Consider the following 25559-nt stretch of genomic DNA (forward strand, 5'->3'; position numbering starts at 1 on the left):
GGGGGATCTTATCGGCGGTGAGGCAAAAATCCCGCCGATTGGATCTGGGGGATCTGATATACCGGCCAAAGTCCGCCGATAAGTTCCGGCGGAACTTATCGACTGGCCGGAACGGATCGCCTGTGACACCGGTCGTCGCAGGCGATTCGCAGCTCAGTAGAAAAGCACGACAAGCTGCTCCTCCCGTTATTGTACCCCCGTACGTACCGAATGCCGAACACGACGCTACGCAGCGCACCAGCGAAAACCTGATGGGGCACGAGCGCCGTGTGAGCTGTCCACTGTAATTTCAACATGGACGCCCGAATACCTACCGAATGGGGCCGAATGGGTGCATGCACAAAACCGCACAACAGCCATGCGCATGAAAATCTCTCCCGGTCCGCGACACAACAAGTAGTGAGAGCTGTGTAGGGTGTACGTACGTACGTATCTGGCTCCAGTCTCTGTTTATATGCACTATGGTGCCAATTTCAGCAATCTAGGCAATAATATTTAAAAATGTCTGAAAATATTATATAACAATATCATAAATTATTCATATATTACGTTGTTTAATATTTGGTATTTATAAATATGCTTTGATGAAGAAATATTAAAACTCTAAGCTTCATGTATAGCAAGTTGCAATGCATATGGCCATATGGCAGGTTGTTATGATCTCATCGTGCAATGTTGTCTGCTGCGTCAGCTGCATGTGTTATACGTACAGCTTACAGTACGTTGGGCCGGATCGTAACATAACAAAGTTGATAGAAAGTCGTCGGTACCGGTATGTCAGTATCAATATTGTGTGTGGTATGCGAGTACTGTTTGCAATAAAAAGTGCTGTACTGTTTCGGCTTAGCCTTGGCTTTGGTTTAGTAATGAAACCTCACAATGGAGATCAAACAGCCGTCCAACTCGAGGCAACGTATCTACTTGTTTGACGCTATCGACGAGTGGAGAACGCAGAGAGACGTGTTCTTAGCTGGAGGACAAGTAACAGACCAGAGGGGGAGGCTCGCAGCGTCAGCGTGCCGATGAAAATTTTGCTTTCCACTTGCTGGAGTTGCATGAACAGTTTTGCAGGAATTTTTATTTAGAATGTGCAAATTCGTGTTACGACATGCACGGTGGAATTGTGTTGCCACGGCTTACGCCAATCAAGCAACCCCAGCTGGCCAAGTCAACAACTTCAAGGAATCCAGATCCAGATGATGTGTAAGTAGAAGTCTACACATGAATCAGTAATTGAAGTGGAATGACTTTTTCTAATCTAGTATCAGTAACTTTAGGGCATTTGCGTTTGATCGACAAGTAGGCCTATTTTTCTATGTATAATTCCGCGTTCTCATTTATGTCAAATTATGATAATGCCGTAATTGAAATGACATTTGCTGGGTCAGTTTAATGTCATTAGTCCCATTAAATGAGAAGTTTTTCATATCAATCATGTTATGCAAATTCCCCAAGAATATGATTTAGGATTTGCAAATAAAAAAAAAAAAAAAATGAATAGATCTATCGCAAGCTCCATCATACATGTAGTCTAACCCAATAGATCTGGTAGAACTCTAACGTTTAAACAGGGGAACTAAAGGTTCAAAGATGATAGATCTAACAATAATAGATTCTAGTTTAGGCCCTACTTCGACTTGAAGGTATGTCGGTTGGTGCACGGCCCCCTTCTATCACGGCCACAGTTACACTGTGCAGTGCAACTGTGGCCGTTGGCCCTGCACGGGCACAGTCGCTTCCGGTCCCCGTCCTGAATTTACACACGCCAGGGCAAGTATGGTTGGACCTACTACTAATCGACCGCCTAATGTTTATCTGCTTGATAAGAATATTTAACACTGAAATTCACGTAAAAAAAAAAACTTGACCTACGTGATTGAGAAAATCCAGCTCTATCAAATGCCGTTGTTCCGTTTTCGATTCGAAGTTTCAGTGCAAAAATATCGCCGACGAACTTGCGTGGCCTCGTTTCAGCTCTCCGCGGTAAATCGCGTTAATAGGATCGACCGCTGTTTTTGCATTGACAATGCACGCAAACCGAGTTGTACTGAACACCGTTTGTACGAAGCTTTTTAGAAGCCTTTTAGAAACTTCCATAGACATTACATTGTGCTGTCATTACGATTCGGTGAAAATATTCATTCGAAATTTTGTCCTTGATTAAAACCATTAATGAACAATGAATAAATCGCGTTTTCCCACACCATCCTCATCTACATTCAAAGCCAATCCATTTTTATGTGCTTTGCGCGCAGAGAAGTGCGTACTAAGTGTTCAGTGCGCGAATTATACGCGGTCGGTTTCAATAAGGGTGGTATGGTCGATATGTAGTAGGGCTACACAAGACACAGGGTCTCCGACCCAATCGTCCGCGTTCAGAATGGACAACTCGGCGGTAATATCCGCTACCCATGACGATGTGTCATCGTCCATGATGGCCACCCTACCTATATATAATCTGATCTGACGATTACAGTGTAGTTAACGACTGACGACGATCGACGGTGCGATGAAGAGAAGGCGTAGGCCTACACTGTAGTCGTACAAGTATAGGCAGCTAGCTACTATAGCTCATGCGAACATTGCATCACACAGTACATACAGTATACCATACATTCAATTCACATTACACAAAACGTACTCCCCGCGCTCAGATCAATCAAGCGAGCAAACGAGATACTATAGCGCGATACATTGCTTTAGGGATGTCTTGCGCACACACACATTTCGCTTCGTAGCAACTTCGGAAGCGAGTTTACGTGCTGCCGCCCGCGGCTGAAATATGTCCATGTATCCTCGCGACTGGGTGTCTTTAATAGACCCTAAGTTTAGACTCTTTTCTCAGAACACACTGTTCCAGAATGTATGTTTTCTTTTAGATAGGTTAGGAGAGTCTATTTGAATTGGGTTTATAGAGCATTTATCATTTAAAAGCTTAATGTCTATTCTTTCAGAATCTATTCTAGAAAATCCATGTCTGGTAACAGTCACTTCTCATTGGCTCTGTGATGAAGGGTCATAATCCATCAATCAATCAAATCAATCCCGTCCCCGTCCATTTGACTGTTTCCGAGTGTGTGTTCCTTCAGTGGAAAGCGACTGTACAACTAACCGTATTGTCTGTAGTTGCATAATTGCGGTCCTACATACTGGCTTTTTCGTATTTTTCTTACTCTAAATCTTCGAAATGCACATCATAAGGTATTCTTATATTATTAGAAGGCGGAGGCGAGGACAAGAGAAAAACACATTTCATGTGCTAAGTACGTGTGTATGCATGTATTGTGTTTATGGAGGGTACATTGAAGGACACAATGTTTGCACGATGAGATAATTACTTAATGCACACAGAATCCTATCAGTTAAAATATTTTTTCTTTGTCCTTGGTTTATGTTCATTTTGCTAAGAATGTTGCTAATGCAGCCTTTTTTTTTTTGGTTTCTTTGTTGCATATCTAATAGGCCTATCATTCTGGACAACCTATCGTAACGCATAAACAAGGAAGATTTATTCGAGCGGTGTCTCGTCATCGAATATGTTATCGAAGTGTCTGGACAAATGGTTGACACACGTTTGTTATCCTTGATGATCTTATTTCACTGGGAAATGAAAGAAGATCTTCTGTTTGTTTGAATAACAATCTCAACGAGGCTAATCTGGGTTTATAGTTCCTTGTCAATGTCAAGGGTAGGGTCATATTCTTTTCCTCTTTCTCTGGTAATCTGTGACGCCCTCTCCGATGAAATTAGGCCATTCATGTTATTTGCGAGAATCAGATACATTATGAACTAAGTGACATAAAGATACAGAGGATAGGGCCTATATACAAGTAGCGGCAGATTGCGTCAGACATTTTCGATTACAAAGTGACTGCTGAAAACTATTAATAGCCATTGTAAGGCATCGTCTTGTTTTTTGTGGTTGTTAAACTAGTTGATATAGGCATATCCAGGTGTAAATTACTAGTCATGAGCGTGGCAAACAGCTCGGAGAAAACAGCGAGCTTTAGATCTGCGACGCGAACGCTACTTATCAAGGACGACGCCTACTCAGCCCCGCCAGTTGAACAATGGAAACAGCTGTCTCGCGCGTGTACAGATCATTTTTTTTTCCTAAATAGCGTCGTCTTAGCGTTTGCGTGGCAGATCTAAAGCTCGCCAATAACTCGACTCCAAATTAAGCGACCATTTGGTCACCCTGTCCCACCTAAGTTCATTCTTTGTTTGAATATACATCCCATAAATTGTTACGTGGATCAAGCTTATTTATTGTGTCACTTTTAATACGAGTGAAGTGCATAACCAACCGAGGAAAAAGAGAGTCATGTTGTACCAAGGAGGTTTTATACATGGAGTTCCAACTGGCTGTAATTATTCAAACAGTTGTCAGATTTCTATTGATGTACAAAGGAATTCCACGGGTGCACTTGTGCCTTTGATGATCGATGTTCCTTGCCGCCGTCTTGCTGAGCATTCTGAAGATCAATTTTGAACGTTATCATAATGTTGGCCATATTTTGCTTATCTATTTATGAAATGAACTGAAATGAAATTAATGATTAAGCATGTAAAACAAAAAACAATTCGGTCCAGAAATTTGCGCAAAAGTGTAAATCAGAGCTGTATCATGTGAAAATGTTTAAAACTGTACCATCCTAGAAAGCTGGTTTTATCACTTTTCCGCTTAGTTTCCGCAAATGAAACTAATATGGAATAATCTTCAAGTATAATTCTTTATTGATAGATATATCAGATTAGTGACCGGGTATGACCAGTGGAGTATTTTTCATCTGTATTTCAGCATTTTCTGCTCCATTTCTATTCGCGCATCCTCATGTCTGTACCAACTACCTTTTATAAGAAGGGATAGCGAAAAGTAATTACCATGACAAAGAAATATCTTCCTTTGAAAGTGGCTAGTGATTATGCAATGAGACACGAGTCAATTGTCTTCCTATCTGCGTGGCAGATCCTGTTTGGCACATGCTTCAAATATTTTTGAGCGGCGGCTTCGAACATCTAGCAAAGGAAATAAGACGGTTGTGACTCCATTCTCTAGAACCTCCTTGGCTGTACCAATGTGCATGTGAGCTGATTAGGAACTGGCTTATTACATCTCCTTGTAGATACGGCTAAAGATGATTATTATTATCAACGGTGATGATGACGGTAATGATAAGAAAACTCATAATGAAAACAATTTTGCTTATAACGGTTACGACGATGCTTTCAATGATACTCATTTACATGCACAGATAGGAGATGATTTTGGAAGTAAAACAAAATCAAACAGAAGATATTGATACACTATGGATTCGTTGATGATGCAGTAAACAAGGTGGTGGGGGCGTCCTTCTGATACATTGCAGTTTTCTCAGTAACACTGTCTTGGTTTATTCATGCGGTACGTTATTGTTTAATGTAGCGTTACCTCCTCGAAAGTCCTGTACGGACGAGTCTCTGATTGTAGCAAGAGTCTTGCTTTAGGATCATTACGGAAATGCAACAAACACATTTTGTTTGTTTTGGTTTGCTTCACGAAGAGCTGTATTTCAGCGCCATTGCGGTGTAAAACTTTTTTCTGTGTAACCTACATGTTAAAATAGGAATGGAACGAATCCTGTGAGATTATTTTTCATTTTCTTTTTCTACACAAACAATGCTTCTGTCGTTGTTGTCCAAGTTTTGATTGGCCGAGGGTAAAGATAGAATTATCTAGAATTATCAAGCATTCGAGTGATATCGCGATGCAGGTGCCAGCAGACGGCAGGCAGTCGCCCTCAACGACAAGACTATTTCCGGTCATAGTCCAGCAGATGTTGCAAGTAACGGAGCAGAATATTGACATCGAGGACAGTCATCATTCAGACGTTCTTAACCTTAACATTCAGGAGTGGATCCAGGAATTCCGTAAAAGGGAGGGGTGCTTTACAACATTAAAGGGGTGCTTTACAACCTTAAAGAGGTGCTTTACAACATTAAAGGGGAGGAGTACACGCGCCACCAATCCATCTGCATCCACCACAAACATTCATGAACTTTCTTTCTTTTTTTCTTCCTCTTTTTCTTCTTTTCGTGTATCCCTGCTAAATGCATGGTGTTTGATCACTTAAAAGAAAAGCCCTGACTATTTTGTTTGTTTGTGCTTTCTGGTGTTCATCCTCCCACTCCCACCTTTTTTTTTTTTTTATTGAGTGATCGGTCGAAAATAATTGAATTTTTTTTCTTTTCTCTAATATACCCCTCGTCCTCTTTTGTGTCTTATCGTCTTATCTGTAACTTTTTGTTTCCTTTATCTTTCTTTCTCTCTCTCTCTCTCTTTCTCTCTCTCTCTCTCTCTATATATATATATATATATGTGTGTGTGTGTGTGTGTGTGTGTGTGTGTGTCCCTGCATTACAAAACCAACAAAAAATCGCCAGACATGGATTTTAAAGGACAAATTCTGAAAGAGCACACACTAAGATTTGAAATGATGTATAACTCAATTCAAATGGACTCTCCTAATCTATCTAAATATTGATAAGAAAGCACACACTCTTGAAAAGTGTGAACTGAGAAAAGAGACTCTGAAGTACAGGGTCTATTCAAGCGCTCAATCCTTAATACGGACACGTGCTAGCTGTGCGATGAAAGGGACAAAAAGTAGGATGCAAACCACTGAAGCAACAACAATGAAGAGATTATCAGATTAGGCCGAAATTGAGCATACTGTAGCATGGGCGTAAATCCCGGGGGGGATGGGGGGGATATATCCCCCCCTGAAATGGAGGAGGGGGGGATGGCCTGTACAAACATCCCCCCCTGAATTTTGGGGAAAAAAATGGAGGAAGCAGAAATGTGATAGTATCAATTTTGGCATATTGCGTGACGTTTGTACACCGGCCTTCAGACAGGTAACAGAGCTGAACAGTATTCTATCTTGTAGGAAAATGTATACATAATTTTCTCAAGCGCTCGCTCGCTTCGCTCGCTCGCGAAGAAAGTAACATCGACATAACCGTCGGCCTTATGCCAAAAGGGCCTTAACACCATAGACTTTGTACACTATTAGTGCCCTTTTGGCATGAGGCCGACGATACTGTACAATGTAAGGTATGGCTCAGACGTTGACAACGTCACATAGTATAGGCCTACATGTAAACATGCAATGACGCGAGTAACTTGGGACCATCTGCAAAATATGTACGAAAACAAACAAACAAACAAACAAACAATAAGAAAACTATATCGCCATAATTGAACCCCCTCCATTTCCTGAATCATTCCTGAGAAACGACAGTGACTATGGTGACTCAGTCAGGATACATCTATGGGCATACCCAGGGAAGATCAGGGGCGTCGAATCTATCCCGGGGGGGGGGGGCAAAGGGGCATCTGCCCGCCCCTACGGAAGTGTTTAGGCAGACAAATCATTTATCCCCCAAGCAATTCCCGAGATGAGGACAAATCTCGAACCTTCTTAATGGAAAATTGTCCAAATATCGCCAGAACTATGCACCAGATAGTTGTATTGCAATCTTAAACATGCAAAAGCTCCGCTATACAGGATCCCTTTCGATAGACTTTGTACACTTTTGAGATTGACGTATATTTCCCTAATTTATCAAAGAGTGTGCAGCAGATCTTTCACTTAACAAAAGCACCCTCATACGCAGAGGCGTCGATGGGGGGGGGGAATGGTTCCCCCATAAAAGTGGGACAAACAAAAGCGAAAAATATAGCCACAAACGGCAGTTTTTTGAGTGTAAAATGTCAAAATTTTAAAGCTCGCTCGCTCCGCTCGCTCGCATTTAATCGCTATGCCATTCTCCTGATGTTGCTGCCAGTGACTGACAGCAGTTGTGCCCGGTGCGCCCCCTTAATTTCCAAAGCGAAATATATAGCTACAAACGACAGTTTTTGGATTGTAAAATGTCAAAATTTTGAAGCTCGCTCGCATTTAATCATTATACCATTCTCCTGATGTTGCAGCCAGTAATTGCCAGCAGTTTTCGCCCGATACGCCCTTCTTAATTTCCCAAGCGAAAAAATAAAGCTACAAACGGCAGTTTTTGGACTGTAAAATGTCAAAATTTTGAAGCTCGCTCGCTTCGCTCGCTCGCATTTAATCATGCCATTCTCCTGATGTTGCTGCCAGTAATTGCCAGTAGTTTTCGCCCGGTGCGCCTCCTTAATTTCCAAAGCGAAAAAATACAGCCACAAACGACAGTTTGGGGGACTGTAAAATGTCAAAATGTTCAAGCTCACTCGCATTTAATCATTATGCCATTCTCCTGATGTTGCTGCCAGAAACTGCCAGCAGTTTTCACCTGGTGCGCCCCCCCCCCCCCCCCTTGATTTCCAAAGCGAAATAATACAGCCACAAAGGACAGTTTTTGGGACTGTAAAATATCAAAATTTTCAAGCTCACTCGCTTCGCTCGCTCGCATTTAATCGTTATGCCATTCTCCTGATGTTGCTGCCAATAATTGCCGGCAGTTGGCCCGGCGTGCCCCCCCCTCCCCCTTAATTTCCAAAGCGAAAAAATACAGCCACAAACGGCACTTTGGGGACTGTAAAATGTAAAAATTTTCAAACTCGCTCGCTTCGCTTGCTCGCATTCAATCGTTATGCCATTCTCCTGATGTTGCATACTGCCAGTAAATGCCTGCACTTGTGCCCGGTGCGCCCCCCCCCCCCCCCTTAATTTCCAAAGCGAAAAATATAGCTACAAACGACAGTTTCGGGACTGTAAAAAGTCAATATTTTCAAGCTCACTCGCTTCGCTCGCTCGCATTTAATCGTTATGCCATTCCCCTGATGTTGCTGCCAGTAATTGCCGGCAGTTGGCCCGGTGTGCCCCCCCCCCCCTTAATTTTCAAAGCGAAAAAATACAGCCACAAACGGCACTTTGGGGACTGTAAAATGTCAAAATTTTCAAACTCGCTCGCTTCGCTTGCTCGCATTCAATCGTTATGCCATTCTCCTGATGTTGCATGCTGCCAGTAATTGCCAGCAGTTGTGCCCGGTGCGCCCCCCCCCCCCCTTAATTTCCAAAGCGAAGAATATAGCTACAAACGACAGTTTTGGGACTGTAAAAAGTCAACATTTTCAAGCTCACTCGCTTCACTCGCTCGCATTTAATCGTTATGCCATTCCCCTGATGTTGCGCCCGGTGCGCCCCCCTTAATTTCCAAAGCGAAAAAATACAGCCAAAAACGGCAGTTTTTGGACTGTAAAATGCCAAAATTTTCAAACTCGCTCGCATTTAATCGCTACACCATTCTCCTGATGTTGCTGCCAATGATTGACGCCCGGTTGCGCCCGGTGCGGCGCCCGGTGCGGCACTCCTTAATTCCCAAAGCGAAGAAGTATATCTACAAACGGCAGTTTTTAGACTGTAAAAGTATTATGTCAAAATTTTCAAGCTCGCTCGCTCGCATAATCGCTATGCCATTCTCCTGATGTTGCTGCCAGTGATTGACAGCAGTTGCGCCGGTGTGCCCCCCCCCCCTTAGTTTCCAAAGCGAAGAATATAGCTACAAACGGCAGTTTTTGGACAGTAAAATGTCAAAATTTTCAATGTAAAAAGATTTCACCGTGGGAGGGGGAAACCCCCTACCATACCCTCCCCCTTGCTTGCTTCGCTCCCTCACGATCTCATAACCGCTCCCCCTAAGATCAAATCCTGTCTACGCCGGTGATAGGCCCCACTATTTAGTAGGCCTTCGCAGTGATGTCGCACAGGCGGAGCAAGAGCTGAAATACCACGATTTAGTCATTCAATAATATATTGTGAATATTTCATTTTCTATTGGGTTTTTTTTAAGAAAAAAAAACACAAAAATTTCACCAAACGTGTGCACCAGATCGCTGAATTTCAGGTCTTAAAATGCAAAATCTTCCTCGTGTGGGAGAGGGATACACCCCCCCCCATACACACCCTCCCCCCGTTCGGTCGCTCCGCTCCCTCTCACAGATATTTCAAAAACAAACTGATTTTCCGCCGCAAGTCATCTGACAAGCAAAAAAAAGCAACAACAAGAACAAAAAGTCTTCATATTTTTGCTGCCATTCTCCTCCCACTTTATATTTCTGCAAAAGAGTGGGACATCCGATCCCTGTAAAGTGTGTGTGTGTGGGGGGGGGGGGAGGGGGCACAAAGCTCCCCCCCCCCCCCCCCCCCCCAAGGCTGCGCCGGTCCGGTTATGGGCTTGTGATCGTGGTGATGGTGACCATCCCCCCACTCCTCAGTACGGATTTACGCCGTTGTACTGTAGTAGCGCATTCCAACATTGATTAATGACAACTTTCAAAGCAGTAGCATTATCCTTTCAAAAATTATTTGAGTTTAAAGTGAAGAGTGTGCAAAGGATTTTCAAAAAAAAATGGAAAGGGGCATCTAAGACATATCTGATCACATATCTAAGACATATCTGATATATATATGGAATATATATATATATATATATATATATATTTACACTCAGCAAAAAAAAAAAAACTTTTTCAAGTTTATATTCTCATAGAATAATTGGGTAAAAGTTAATGCATTATATACCATATTGAAGGTCATTTAATCGGTTATCAGCCTTGTAGGTCAATAAAAAGGGAAACTTTACGCATAAATGAACACCTTTGTTTTTCTCTTCCGAGGCACAAAAGCAAAAATTGCAAATATGAACAGGTTGTCATTCATGCGCAAGTGCTCTTCCGTATAAAAATAAGAACAAAAGAAAAATTTAACACAATTAGATACATTAATTAAATTGTCAAAATAAATCTTTGATCTCTATGATATCGTTGAAGACCAAAATATCAATGAAGGCCAAAAATAAGGGAGGATAATGAAGAATCTTTGGCCAAACCCAAATTCAAATGAAATAAGAGAAGAAGCAATATCAATAAAAATGATAGAAATTTCAATTTGTTCTCAAATTAAACTTATCTTATGAATACTTAAATTACTAAATAGAAAAATGAAATAAAGAAATTCTTCTTATTCAATCATCTCTAGGCCATTATTCCCTATGTCGTTTGAAGTTTAAGCTGACAGAAAATTCTTATTTTTCCCCTTTAATTTCCCATTTTGTTTTTGTTTGTTGTTATAAAGATATAAAGAGAACAAAAACTTGTGTTTGCCATTGCATTCATGATTCTCGTTGTATTAAATTGGCCTTTTATTGTCATTGTTATTTTGAAGGGCATTGCCAAATGAAAGACAACTTGTCCAATTTTACAATTTTTAGTTTTGTGCCTTGGCGGACAAAAATAAATGTGTCACTCGTGCGTAACTTTTCCTTTTAAATTAACCTACTAACTTGATAGCCAATTAAATTACATTTAAAATGACATACAATACATTGGTTTTCATCAAAATCTTCTATGAAAACTATGAACTCGAAAAAGTGTTTACTTTCTTTTCTTTCTTTTTTTTTTTTTTTTTGCTGTGTGTATATAATTGAGAAACTCTTATAAAGCGCTCATTCTTCCTAAAAATATACTCGTGGCGCTGTAGAATAGAGTACATATGTAAGACGTTACAACACAGAGACTATCACAGAAGATATATGAACAATAAACAAACAAACAAACAAACAATATATGCCTGTTTGATGAAATTTATGTGCATGTGTATGTAGGTGTGTGTTTTCATGCGCCTGGATTCCATTCATAAGACTGTTCATGCCATTAAGTTATCAGTGCCGAACAGACATTACAGGCGAGCGAAGTTCAAGCTTAGTAGTCTTGCTGATGTCAATAGGAAATACAGGGTGTCAAAAAAATGTGCACTTCAAAACTGACCTCCAATCAAATGTTATTCTATAAACATAATACTCGGCTGGCGAACGTCGTTTCAATCATGTGACACCAAGAAATGTTTCATGCTTGAGTGAGCACTGTCTACTTTTGTAAAGGACATGAAACTTATAGGTATTGGCAAGTCACTGTAGGTGAAGTGAAAAGTTATCCAGTCTAGAAAATCAACACGGATTGTCTGATGAGTTTTTGATAAACCAGGAAGAATGAATGAGTTTGTCTACTGAATGGCATCACTTATAAATTTAACATAATATTCATTATTTGCCTGAGTGATTACCTACTGATTTTTAATCACAATTTGATGATGGAAGTCGTCTTGACAATGCGGTATGTGGTGTTGGTGTCTTTGGTTATCATAACGGTACTCAAGGTAGTTCGTGTTTTCTAAGCCTCATTATTGATGCTGAAATATAAGATCCTCTAGGTCGACTATCAGAGAGTTCGAGTTGGAGGAAACTCGTTGGCAAAAACCAACAAAGTATGCCAGAAAAGGATAATTGATGATCATTCAGCTGTGCTATTTAGGCCATCTAAATATCAAACGTATCCACAATCACTTTTAGTATTCATATTTTTTCCTTTTTTTTTTTTGTCTCAGACTTGACAAGATCTAAGGTGCCACTGTCGAATTTGATTCTATAATGTCATGGTAGTACACCATAACGCCATGCAATTAATGCTTTAATGCTGTAATCTAATCTTAATAAAAATTTTTGTCGAAACACAGGAGAAGTGAGTGAAGGTAGAAAATCCTGCTAGCGCATCAGATTTCCATCACCATCACCCACGAGTTATACGACCCTTTGGCTTGACACGCGGCAAATAAGGCCAATCTGTCCGACAATAGGAAACAAGTCCCAGAAGTCCGTTACTAGGCAAAAACAAAAGACAAAACGAAACAAAACCAATAAGTTCGACACTGGGTAAACAAGGCAGACGAGTTTGACACTAGACAAAAAGGCTCGGAGACCGTCATTTAATCGCAGATGAGTCGATCTCATTGCCTTCTTTTTATTCATTTATTTTTTTTTAGCCTAGCTTAAAACTCGGTCGGCCTTGTTTGCCTTCTGTCTAGCTGCCTTATTGGCCTAGTGTTGAGCTCATGGGTTGTGTATGACTCATGGATTGTGCGATTCGTGGACTGTGTGTCTCGTATTAAAGTGTCGAAGTTGTGACGTGAACGTCGAAAGCCGAACGTCGAACGTCGAACGCTGAACTCGTGGCGTAAATTACCTCTTAGTGAGGTGTTCTGTGGTTATGTTTGTCCGTGTTCCGTATCATAATGTATTAATTAAAATGTTTGATTGATTTACACGAAGCAAGCAGAAAGAAGAAGATGGTGATGAAAGAGATGAAGAATATGAAGAAGAAGAAAAAGATGAAGAATATGATGATGATGAGGAGGAAAGAGAGTGAGAGAGAGAGAGAGAGAGAGAGAGAGAGTTTTGATATGTTGTGTCATAGCTGTGGTGCCATTGTACAGGGTATCTCAGACCACAAGACTTTGGACCAATACGAGCTCCCATCTTTTCCCTATCACAATTAAAGAAGAGAAATACATTACCTATTACCTTAACCAAATGCAAGGAGTTACGTCATCAAGGCCATGACTCTGACTCTCCTGATTCACATTCATATCGAACAATATAATTGTACTGCAAATCATGGCAAACATTTTGCAGACTGAGGAACCATCTTTAATATGGCAGACTACAACAACTCTCCAAGCGCGAATCGACGGAGTGAACAGGAGCAGGGAACGTGATGGGTTGCAATGACAGAGGCATACGTGTTGGTAAAGATAAACAAATGCCACGTATATTTGGAAAGTACATTGGGCCGGATGCATAAACGCTAGCAATTGCTTGTGCTAGCGATTGCTTGCTGCCCGCAAGCATGCTTATAAAGACCAAGCATTTGCTTAAAACGTATGCATAAAACGGACCTTTTGCCTGTTCTTGCTAGCAATTGCTTACGATTTTCCAAGCTTTGTAAATCGAGCTTGAGCTTTTTGCTTAACTGGGATGTTCGCTTTCAAGCATCATTATCATATTCATAAAAGAACGACCATGCTTGTGCAGGAGTGGTATAAATCTACCAAAAAAAAAATCCTCCTAGGTAGTGTAAGATTTTTTTTTTTTTCGTTTCAACTACGGGAATGTCTAGTGGTTAGCACGCAAAATGTTATGAGAAACAGGTAGGATGGCTGACATCTGTGGAGAGTAAGGAGACCTCTCTCCACGTGCGACCTGGTAGATCCGGGCTCCTATATGCAGTGATGGAATAAGCCATTGCGTGTGTGTGTATAGATGTGTGTGTGCGTCTGTGTGTGTGTGTATAAATATGAGTGATTTTAGAGTGAAATTGGAGTAAATTTGAGTGAAAATGGAGAGATCGCTGAGGTCACTCCAAAATTAGTGAAAATGAACATTTTCACTCAAAATTGTGTTGATTATGAAAAATCGCTCATTTTCACCTATTACGTAAAATCAAATTCGATATTTTCTGATCTAAAAAGGATAGGATTTAAAAAACTCCCTCGCTAAAAGATTTGAATCACTTGAGACACAATCTTTATGAAAAGATTTATGCTGCATGTCTATCTTACAGTACCTAAACATATCTATCCTACGGTACACACCATCGATCTATTTTAGATATTGACACATTAGAACTGACGTGGTTGAAAGTAACAAATACGAACCCCAAATTCATGGTTTGTAGTCCTCTAAACAGTAATAATGAAATCTTCGCTCATATAGAAAAGTGATTTGAAACAGATGATGAATGATGAAGAAAAGTTATATAGCGTAAGTTCTAGAGAATCAAGGACAATATCTAGCAAGGACTCTTAGACCTCTGGCAGTATAAAAAAAAGGTTTTTCTTTTTTTTTCTGAAGAAATTAAATATTTACCCCTCCCCCCCCCCCAAAAAAAAAAAATGCGGGTGTTAATATAACAAGAAAAAAAAATGAAACGGAAGATGAAGTCATTGTAACATGTAATTATCAGAGTATTATGTGCTGAGCCACGGGTAATGAACTGATTCGTCGATAAAACCAGTCGGCCATTGGTTCCCAGAGAATACACAGACGAGTTGCTCATGGGAGGTATCAGTGGAAATCCCGCGTGCTATACTGCAACGACGTAAATATGTAGGCCTACTTAACATACTACAACGCACTCGGTCATTACCTTTAATCAATTGATCAAAGAAGTACTAGATCAAAAAGATTAAAAAACTGAGTAAATACTCAGATCATGGCTTCATGGAAAACATACAGAATCCAATTTTATTTGTAAACATCGAATTCGAAGTTTTGAAATAAAAGTTGTCTAATCTTGTCATGGTTCAGAGCAATCAGGTAGTTCAACTAATATCTAAATGTCAAGTAAGGAAGAAGAGTTGGAAAGCAGGGTTTTTCCTTCCTTTATATTTACAGCGATACATTTTTAAAGTCATGTTGATTAAAAAAAAGTATTGGTTATAAAAGTATACATCTATTTTAGGTTTGTGTCACAAGAAAACAAAATTTTGAAAGAAGGAATGTTGCATTTGTTTGATTTGTTACTTTTGAACTCATACAGTTTTAGAAACATTTAAAAATAATAAAGCTAACCAAACCAAAAAGTGCTGAAGTTAGTTATGTGATTGTATAGTGGATATTACATATTGGACCAATTTCCCGATAATACGATAGACTTCATAAGGAAAGTGTTTTTTCCAAATATATATTTCAATGAAATCACAAAAGATCCTGTTATATCACTTAGATTAATATTCATTAAAAATACTTTTACACCCATTTTAGACCAGATCATACTGGACATTACCATTATTTTAAAGTTGTCAGGAAGTACTTGCTCTAAATAAATTGAGATGATCTTTACCGAATTCGATATGACTTTTCATCTCAATTTGTTTCAGATCACTGTTAACATCTTCCTTCAAAATGTGTCTTCACCTGACTAACATTTGAGCGAAAGCAACTGACATGATATTTACCATTTTTAAAACACAGGCCTATGGTCATAATTCAATGTGTAAATATTTCCCTTTTATCCTATACATATACCTCCTTATCAAATGAATTTGATCTATCCTATCATTACCGCCACATCAAATGAATTTGATGGAAAATAGTAATCTACTGGCAAGCGGAGCTTTGCTAAGTTTAAAGTCGTCAACTTTTTTTTTTTCTCGCAGGCATTTACTTGCATCTACCCTAACGTAGTTAAAGTCAGTGAAGATAACTAGATTAGCTATGCGAAAGGTATATGAGGTAATTTAACTCCATATATTTATGAATCCCTTTTCTTTTCTTAATTCTGTCCATCACATTTCTTGCAATATGATGTATTTCGTTCAGTATAATTGTAGTCAATGATGTCTGTACTAATGAACTACTATGGTAATGTAGTGTTTATATAATGATTGCTTTTTTTTCTCTTTCTTTTTTATTCCCTAAATCTATTTGATTGGTGTTCACCAACGGTTTATTTCTGCACACATATTTGCGAGCGACTCGCTCTCTCTCAAGTGTTGAGTATCAACACGTGAGTATCAACACTTGAGAAAGAGCGAGTGGCTCGAAAATTTGTGTGCAGAAATAAACTGTTGGAGAACACAGCATGAATTTTGTTCCAGCTTTGTTTTTTATCTTATAATATATATAATGTATTTTCAATAAGATGGAGACTTCTACAAAGAATTTAATCGCTGAAGCACCAGTCATAAAATTGTTATTTAGTGTATTGGAAATTAGTAAGTATCGCTTTCTGCCCAACTCGAAAGCCAGACTGAATAGGTGGGCCTTAAAGGGACTGTATAATTTTGGTTGAGACCTAATTTCAGGTTTCTAACATTTTTGGTGAGATAATGAGAAACCTTATATGAAATATGAAAGAGCATGTAATTCTATGAGGAATTCAACATTTCATGAAAATTGGTTTTGAAATGGCTGAGATATCCAAAAAAGAGCGATTCTAATAAAGTGTGGGACCCACACTTTATTACGATTGCTTTTTTTTTACTTTGTTTTTGAATGTTTCAGTCACTCCAAACCTGATTTTCATCAAATAAACTTAGAATTCCTCCTAAAATGGTATGCTCTGTACTATATCAGTAGTGTTTTCTTGGTATCTCGCAAAAAGTTAAAAGCCCAATTCTCATCTCCACCGATACTGTACTATCCTTTTAAAGGGATGGTACAGTTTCAGTTGAGATGGGTCTTCAGGTTTCCAACATTTTTCAATGATGATTTTATGAGATAATTAGAAACCTCTTAAGAAATATGAAAGAGTATATAATTCTGAGAGGAATTCAAAGTTTATTTGACGAACATTGGTTTTGAAATGGCCGAGATATCCAAAACGAAGTGATCCTAATAAAAAGTGGGTCATTTTATTAGGATTGCTTTGTTTTACTTTGTTTCTTTGATATCTCATTTCAAAACCGACTTTCATCAAACAAATTTTGAATTCCTCTTAGAATTGTTTGCTCTTTAACATTTCATAAAGTAATTTCTAAGTATCTCGGAAAAAAAGTTAAAAGCTAAATCCTCACCTCAACCAATACTATGCCATCTCTTTAAAGCATCGGTTTCATGGGCATTTTTGATCAGCGTTGGTGCCGAACTCGTGGGCCTTGTTTGCCTAATATGATGTCGGACTCATGGGTCTTGTTTGCATAATGGAGCTGTATCAGCTAGCAGCGTAGCAGCGATCACGCCATTGCACGAATGGTACAGGGTATCTCAGACATGAAGAACTTTGGACCGATTCTGGACAGCTCCCATCTTGGCTATAACAGCTAAATAATAATAACGGTTAGCCTCTTCAGAGCTGCCACTGCTCGACCAGGGGGCCCTGTCATTATCACTACCCGAGCTTTGCTAATTACCGAGTCATTCATTGGGACATAGTGGCTAAAACATCTTGTCTGTAAGGACGTAAGAACTGGACAAACACAAATCCCTAATATTTTAACCAAACGTCGTCAGAGCAATGGAACTGGATTCATCATTCTTCTGATTTACATTCATGGTGGAAAGTATAAGTGTGCTACGAATCATAGGACACATTTCGCAGACTGAAGAACTATCTTAAAAATGGCAGACAACAACTCTGCAAGTGCGAAACGACAGAGTGGAAATGAAAACAATGCTGAATTGTGTGACTTGAACGAGAACGTATTGGGTTGCAGTGACGGAGGCATACGTGTTCGCGGGGATGAGCAAATGTCAAGTACATTGGGACAAGACATTGAAGCAGAAAAGACTACGAATAGGAGGATAATATCGACCTGTTGGGAGGGGGTACTGCGGTGGAGAGGTGTTTGGTACACACTGACTTCGGCGGCCATCATTTCGCTTGCAGCGATGTCCGTGCGACATTTGACGAGCTACATCAGCCCGAACGAGGTTGCCTTCACACGGATGGTGATGCAGCTCCTAGTTTGTCTTCCAATCGCTGCCTGGAAGAAGGTATCTTTCAATTATACTCGACAGGGATACGCCCTCCTTCTTTTTCGCTCCATCCTTGGATCGCTGAACGCTTCACTTGTCTTCTTCACATACACCCTCATGCCGGTGGCCAACTCTAAGGCCATCCAGTACAGTTGTTGTGTCTTTGCTGGCCTCCTCAGCTGGTTGCTTCTTAAAGAGGCTTGCTCCTTCCTCGACGTCGTCCTCGGAATGGTGACCATAACGGGTGTCATGTTGGTAGCCCAGCCCCCGTTTCTGTTCGATGCTCTCGAATCGGTGGCTTCGGCTTCAAGATCCAGCGTCCTTGGTGCAATTCTTTGCTTGTTTTCTGCTTTTCTCTCCGCAGTTACGCTCATCGTACAGCGAAAACTTGCCTCCTTGGGTATCTCGTCTCTAGGAATGCTGACAGTGTATTCTCTGACCGCTACCGGTTTCACTGCCCTCTTTACGTCCTTCCCAAACCAGTGGGCTCCTCCGTACTGTGGGTTGGATCGCATAGCACTAATCGCCAACGGTTTTCTCAACTTTTTCTCCCAAATACTCATCTATCTCGCCCTCAAGTACGAGAGGGCCCCCAATGTGTCTCTCTATCACTCCAGCGACGTCCTGTTTTCATTTGTGCTAGAATTTGTGTTCTTCGGTGTCGTTCCGAACTGGATAACACTGTTAGGAACTGTGCTTATCTTAGCGAGCTTTGTTGGAATTGTAGGAAAACAATGGTTTATAACAAAGAAGAAAACAGATGAGGATGAAAGCGAAAAGCTGAGTTGTGAGAATATTGACGAATGTAGTAGTATCGTGTCAGAAACTACTGATATCTAACCACAATGTTCTTCTTGTTTCTGTTTGGGGAGTGAATAACTTTCTAATAAGCTGGTTAGCACCCTAGCACATTGCCTACGTTTTTCCAGCTTACGTTCTCTCCTTCTTCTTCTTCTTCTTTCATCTTTGTAATGTCGATACAATGAAATGTACCTAGCCCATATTAATTAAAATTCATCATCAAACGAAATGCGAACTATGCGGAATCTGTCAGTATTTAATGATACTGTGCTTCATCTGAGATTGAACACTCCTCTTTCAGTACTTACAGGTATGACCGAAATCAGGATAGCTTAGTCGGCAAAGACACTTCAATGTCTTTGCCAAAAAGAAGAACACCAAAATAATTTTTTTGAAATCCCTCTTCGCCTACCTAGCAAAAGGTCTCAAATGGAAGTGTTTGTATTTATGATACGTGAAGGTTGTCCACAGTTATTTATTTTGTTTCCTTTGAACACACAGCAATCCTATCATTCCCGTGAAATCAAGAAAGAAATACAATACTGTCTATAGCAAGGGTTCCATGCTTTTTTTTCTCTTTTTTTTTGGGGGGGGGGCAATGTTGTACGACAGCAACTCATCTGCTTATGCAAAAGAATGGGGTTTCTTTTTGTGTCATATCAAGGAGGTTTAAGACGTGAGGTAACAACTGGCTTATCCTTCTCGAACTCGTTTTTTATGCCGCCACACAAGTAAATTTGAAGCATGCGCCAAAAGATTCCTGCCTCACAGTTAGGAAGAGAAATTATTGTCTATAAATAACCACACATTCTCTAAGGGAGATATATCGTTAAGATGTAAATAACTTTCCGCAGTTTCCTATAGGCCCTACGTAACTTCTTCATACGTAATCAACCAAGAATGTTAGCACAGTGAAACATGTAAGATACACGTGTTTACAGACATGTACTTTGTCAATCAACTGCATCTTCTTCGTATGCACACGGCAATGTCATGTAAGTTGCGTGCTCCATTTGTCGAAAGTAATAATCACTCGGTGTTTTGTTATTTGTATTTTTCGAGAATAATCATAACATTGTAATAGAACCAATGATTTAGTAGACCAGTAGACTGTGAACCTGTTGATTGTGATAAATAACTCATTTTTATTTGTTAACGTAAAACCACACTTGATATTTTCTGAGCTGAAAGGGTAGGACTGCAAGAAACTCCCCACTTAAAGATTTGAATCACTTAAGACACAATCTTTATGAAAGTTCAGTTGATTTATGCTTTAGTCTATCTTATAGTACGAAAACATAATAGTATGTATCCTACCGTACACACCATCGATCTGTTTTAGATATTGACACATTGGAACTCACGTGGTTGAAAGTAACAAATACGAACCACAAATTCATGGTTTGTGTTTCCCTGAACAGTAATAATTAGATCTTCGATAAAATAGAAAAGTAATTTGAAACAAATGACGAATGAAGTTCTTCTTGGAAATCTCAATGGCAACATGCTTAAAGAACTACTGAATGCCACTGATGTTGCAAGATTATTTATTGAGCAGTTTTACCTCATTATGTAAATATGTAAAGAAACTGCACTTTAGTTTTCTGTAAGCAGATGTCGAAAATGCACGGATACTCGTTTTATCATTGTATCATTTATTGTATTTAGACGATATTTCTGAGCAAGATGTTATAAAAGCATTGGGAAATGAAGCCGAAATGAAAATAAAGCCCCTGGAATTGATAATATTCCCCCGCGCCTTCCCAAAAGAGATGTTTCATTATAAGTAATATATATATATATATATATATATATATATACATATATATATATAGATATATAGATATATCATTCCACACGTTCAATAAGGAAAAGAAAACTATATATATATGTATATATATATATATATATATATATATGTTTAAATAGATAAACGTGTTAAGGGGTTCACTCCATTTTTAATCATTGATTTTGTCTTGAACGGTGTCTCATCTCAAATCTCAAATGTTAGTGCTCATATAGCTGGAACTTTAGCAAATACCAATCTGACCCAACCATCCGGAGCATGTTTCCTATCTTTGTATTATACTCTGCTATTTTTAGGGTAGGCTCTTCAGTGTTAAAACGTTCTTCCAAGCTGTCAATATCAAGTACTCAGCTTTTTAACCTTGGTCGAGCGGGAGAGTGTGTTCGACACGTGATCGACATGTGATCGTTTATCATCTTATTGAGGGAAACATTCGAATTCAGAACACCAATTTGACAGGCAAGAGTTTTTCTCTCTTACTCTCTCTCTCTCTCTCTCTCACACACACATACACACACACTCACACACATACACACATACTCCTGTATACTACATGCTTATATTTATATATGGTAAGCAGAAATAACGCAGATACTTACAATTCATGAAATATCTAATCCCGTGCAGTTGTGTATCACTCACTGTTCACTAATTTTGGATCACCTCTGTATCTTTATTTCTTTCCAGAACTTCAATCCGTAAATACTGCAAGGGGTTTTGCTGGAAGTGAAATGGAAAGTGACACCCGTAAGAGTATTTAAAAAAAAAGATCAATTAACAACTTTTCAATTTGTGATAAAAGAAACGGCGCAAGACATAAAGGGAAAACTAACCAATGAAAAATTGGAGATACAACAAACATTCCCGGGAAGATGGCTAAAGAGATAAAGAGATAAAGAGGAAGAGAATGGAAACAGATGCAATATGAATCACGTCGCTACGATTCGAAAAAGCCGTGTTATAAACTGAGAGGATTGGTAAAACTATGACGAACGCACTGCATTAGCTCACGTAGATAACGGAACAAACCACTTACAGTGCGGTGGTGATAAGGGCAATGTTTTGATGAGTACGTACTTCGACAGAGATAGTGGTGCGCAATCTTGGGTCTGCATTCTGCAATGAGGGGACTGGTTTTGCATTTGTATATGCATTTGTTATTTGTAAACTTGTGCTACGACAGGTGTACTAAGTGCATAGTTTTTGTTTTGTTTTGTGTTGTGTTTTTTTTTTCTAAAAACCAAAGGTGCCGTGTCGACCCAGATTTTTGCGAAGTGGTGCAGAGGGATACAGCTCTTCGTGAGAAAGTTATATAACGTAAGTTCATTAACAGAGAATCAAGGACAATATTTAGCAAGGCTCTTAGACCTCTGGCAGACCAAAAACGGCTTTTCTTTTTTGTTCTGAAGAAATGAAATATTTACCCCCCCCCCCCCAAAAAAAAAAGAAATAAATAAAATAATCATAATAATAAAAAATGGGGAGTGTGAATATAATAAGAACAAAACGAAACATGAAAGTGAGGTCATTGTAACAAGTAATTATCAGAGTATAATGTCCTGGACCACGAGTAATGACCTAATTCGTCCATAAAACCAGTCGGCTATTGGTTCCCAGATAATACGCAGACGAGTTGCCCATGGGAGGTATCAGTGAAATTTCCGCGGGCTACAAGACTGAACGACGTTAATGTGTACATGAGTTTGTGCTTAACCCTATAAAGCCCAAGCTATTTTGTCCCCTTCCAGGCCCAAGGGGGTGGGGGCACATTGTGCCCCCCTATATAACTTCTTTATCATATGATGTATGACCGTCATATTTGGCACGTGGGTAGAGCAACTCATACTCGACATGACCCAACATTCGAAATTTCCCAAGGTCATCCACTGAGGGCGCTATTTACCAAAATATAAAGAAATACATAGGAAATACGCTAAAATCATGTTTTTTTTCTTTGTATTTCTTTATCCCCAGTATATATGTTTTTATTTTATATCAATCATTTTCATATTTACCACAAAGGAAAAGCAAGTCAACTTTCACTATTTGTTATGGTTGAAATTTCTCAAGGTCAACATGTGGGGGGGGGGGCGCTATTCATTACAATATGAAGAAATATATGAAACCTATCATGTATTGCTTGGAATGGGTACATAATATTGGCATCACATTTCATATTTCAAAAATATTGCAATTTTGAGTTTGCAGATTGATAATATGATATACAAATGATATTACCGGCAAAGCTTGTGTGAAAATAACGCAAAATAAAAGGGTAGTCTTTTGAAAATGCTGTATTTTCGATTATTTCTATTATATCTATTGTTTGATGCCTATGTCATATAAGAAATAAAGGAAATAATAAGAAGACCATTTCAGGGTAATTCACAACCATAATTACTTCACAATTTGGTCCTTCAGCAAATTACAGCCAAGAAAACCCCCATTTCATCCATTATTATATTGTTAACTGAACTTGGAACGGAAAATCATGCAAAATCTGACGAACATGGTTGTCAGTTTATGGTTTCCATAGCAACCAACAATATTGGACATAGCTAAATTATACAAAATGTTCGCAATAAGATTTTAGGAAAATATCAATACGTATTTTCCCCGCGTTTCCCCAAATTACAGCACAGTAATCAATTCTATTTTGGATAATAATTTTATAAAAAATCAATGCCATTTGCTCTGCTATATAAGGTCGAATTCTTCTTAACAAAATAAAAGAGTTTGTAATTTTTTATGCAATGTATCGATGTGATTTGAACACTCTAAATGAAGAGTTTGTTCGCAAAACCGATAAGTCCATTTTTGAAGATTTTGAAGTACGGTCTCTGTCATAAAGTACAAAATAATACCTTTTAAATGATATATTGGTCACTAGATATTAAGGTATATTTTTTATGTTATGGTCAAAAGAAGCAAAATTTCCTTATTATTCTCTTTATTTTTCTTGACCTTAAATCGCATATATATCGATTTGGCAAATATGGACTTATCGGTTTTTGCGAACAAACTCTTCAAATATTGATGAATCTGCATACCAAGATAATTGCAATTTGAAACACGAGTTATAACGGTGTCCTTTATCTTTATACATGGTGGCTCCACTGAGTTGATTTTCTTTCATGACCCAATTAAAAGAAATTCACACTTTGTAACATTGAGAGTGAGTTTATTTCTGGTTAACCATTTATGTATTCTCACTAATTCTACATTTAAAACGCTCGTCAATCTATTCGCATCACCACACGAGCAGTACAGGCAGGTATCATCTGCGTATAATGAAACCTTGCACTTCTTTACAGATAAAGGCAAATCGTTTAGTATAGAACAAAAAGTAAAGGGCCCAGATTTGACCCCTGTGGTATTCCACATGTGATTGTCCGTGGACTAAATAATTGTACGCCGTTGATAATAGTGCATTGTGTGGGATTGGCAAGATAGCTTCGGAACCATTCAACAACAACACCAACATCACTCATACCACACATACGTAGTTTCTTCAGGAGGATACCATGGTCTACCGTAGAAAAAGCCTTCTTTAAATCCAAGGTAGTTACTTTCCCAACAATGTTGCCTTTGTCCATATTATCAAGCCAGTCTTGAGTGGTGGTAATTAAGGCAATCGTGGTGGAATTGCTTGGCCTGAAGCCTGACTAGCGCTCACTAAGCAAGTCATTCATTTGTAGATATCCGTAGAGTTGATCAAATACTAACTCTTCTATAATTTTTGTAATAATCGATAATATAGATATAGGTCGGTAGTTACTCATATTAGTTTTCTCATCACCCTTGTAAACTGGCGTAAGACGTGATCGTTTCCACGACATCGGCACCTTACTTTGTTGTATTGACTGATTAAATATGTATGTCAGCGGCTTAACAGCATATTCAGCAATTGATTTCAAAATGATAGCGGGAATATTGTCAAAACCAGTTGCTTTATCAAGAGAGTGTTCAAACAGCTCAAAACATCTTGCTCATCTATCTTTTTCAACTTAAAATCATTTCCGTTATCAACGATTCAAAGGCCATTGCTCCCGTCTTCATTGTTGAATTCGATGTTCTCTTGAATAATCTTGCCTGTGTTTGTGAAGTGTTTATTGAAGCTATCAGCTATCTCACCTTTATCATAAATCTCCCTGTTCTCATTTGCAATACACGTTATTCTTTCAGTCTGCGATTTCTTAGGTAGAACATGCACCTTCCTCTCGACTCAGCATAACTTGCATGTTTCTGTGATATTAATGTGACTAACAAAAGACATGGCGAATGAACATGCAAGTTATGCTGAGTCGAGGGGAAGGTGCATTCCAATGTCTTTTGTTAAACATTTTAGTACTTTAGCAATGATTGACAGATGAGGTCATCTCAAGAATATTGGTTTAGAAAGATTTTTTGTGGGTGCTCCCAAGTAATCTGTAGAAAAACAGAAGAAAAAATCGTTAAAAATATATGGAATGTTTCTACAGATATTCGTTTCACAGCAAAAGTGATGTTGAGGGTATCATAAATCAGCACAAATCAACATGCATTTGGATTATGGCAATACAACCACCACTCCTATTTTTTCTGCTGCATTTGTCATAATGAGATGAATTGTGGAAGATGTAGTAGCTGTATCCCTAGTTGCAGAATTCACTAATTGTTCATAACCATAACATTCAAT

At 39.0% G+C, this 25559-nt stretch overlaps 1 long non-coding RNA gene across 1 annotated transcript in view; it reads left to right on the plus strand.

Annotated features, from left to right (window-relative positions):
• Nucleotides 1–1115: 1115 nt before the first annotated feature.
• Nucleotides 1116–25559, plus strand: part of LOC140240719 (uncharacterized) — a 39564-nt gene continuing 15120 nt past the window's right edge. The window contains exon 1 of the long non-coding RNA XR_011902040.1: nucleotides 1116–1203. This is a non-coding gene — a long non-coding RNA (uncharacterized lncRNA). The remainder of the gene's footprint in view (nucleotides 1204–25559) is intronic.

Source organism: Diadema setosum, chromosome 17 (assembly GCF_964275005.1).
Source record: "Diadema setosum chromosome 17, eeDiaSeto1, whole genome shotgun sequence".
NCBI lineage: Eukaryota > Metazoa > Echinodermata > Echinoidea > Diadematoida > Diadematidae > Diadema > Diadema setosum.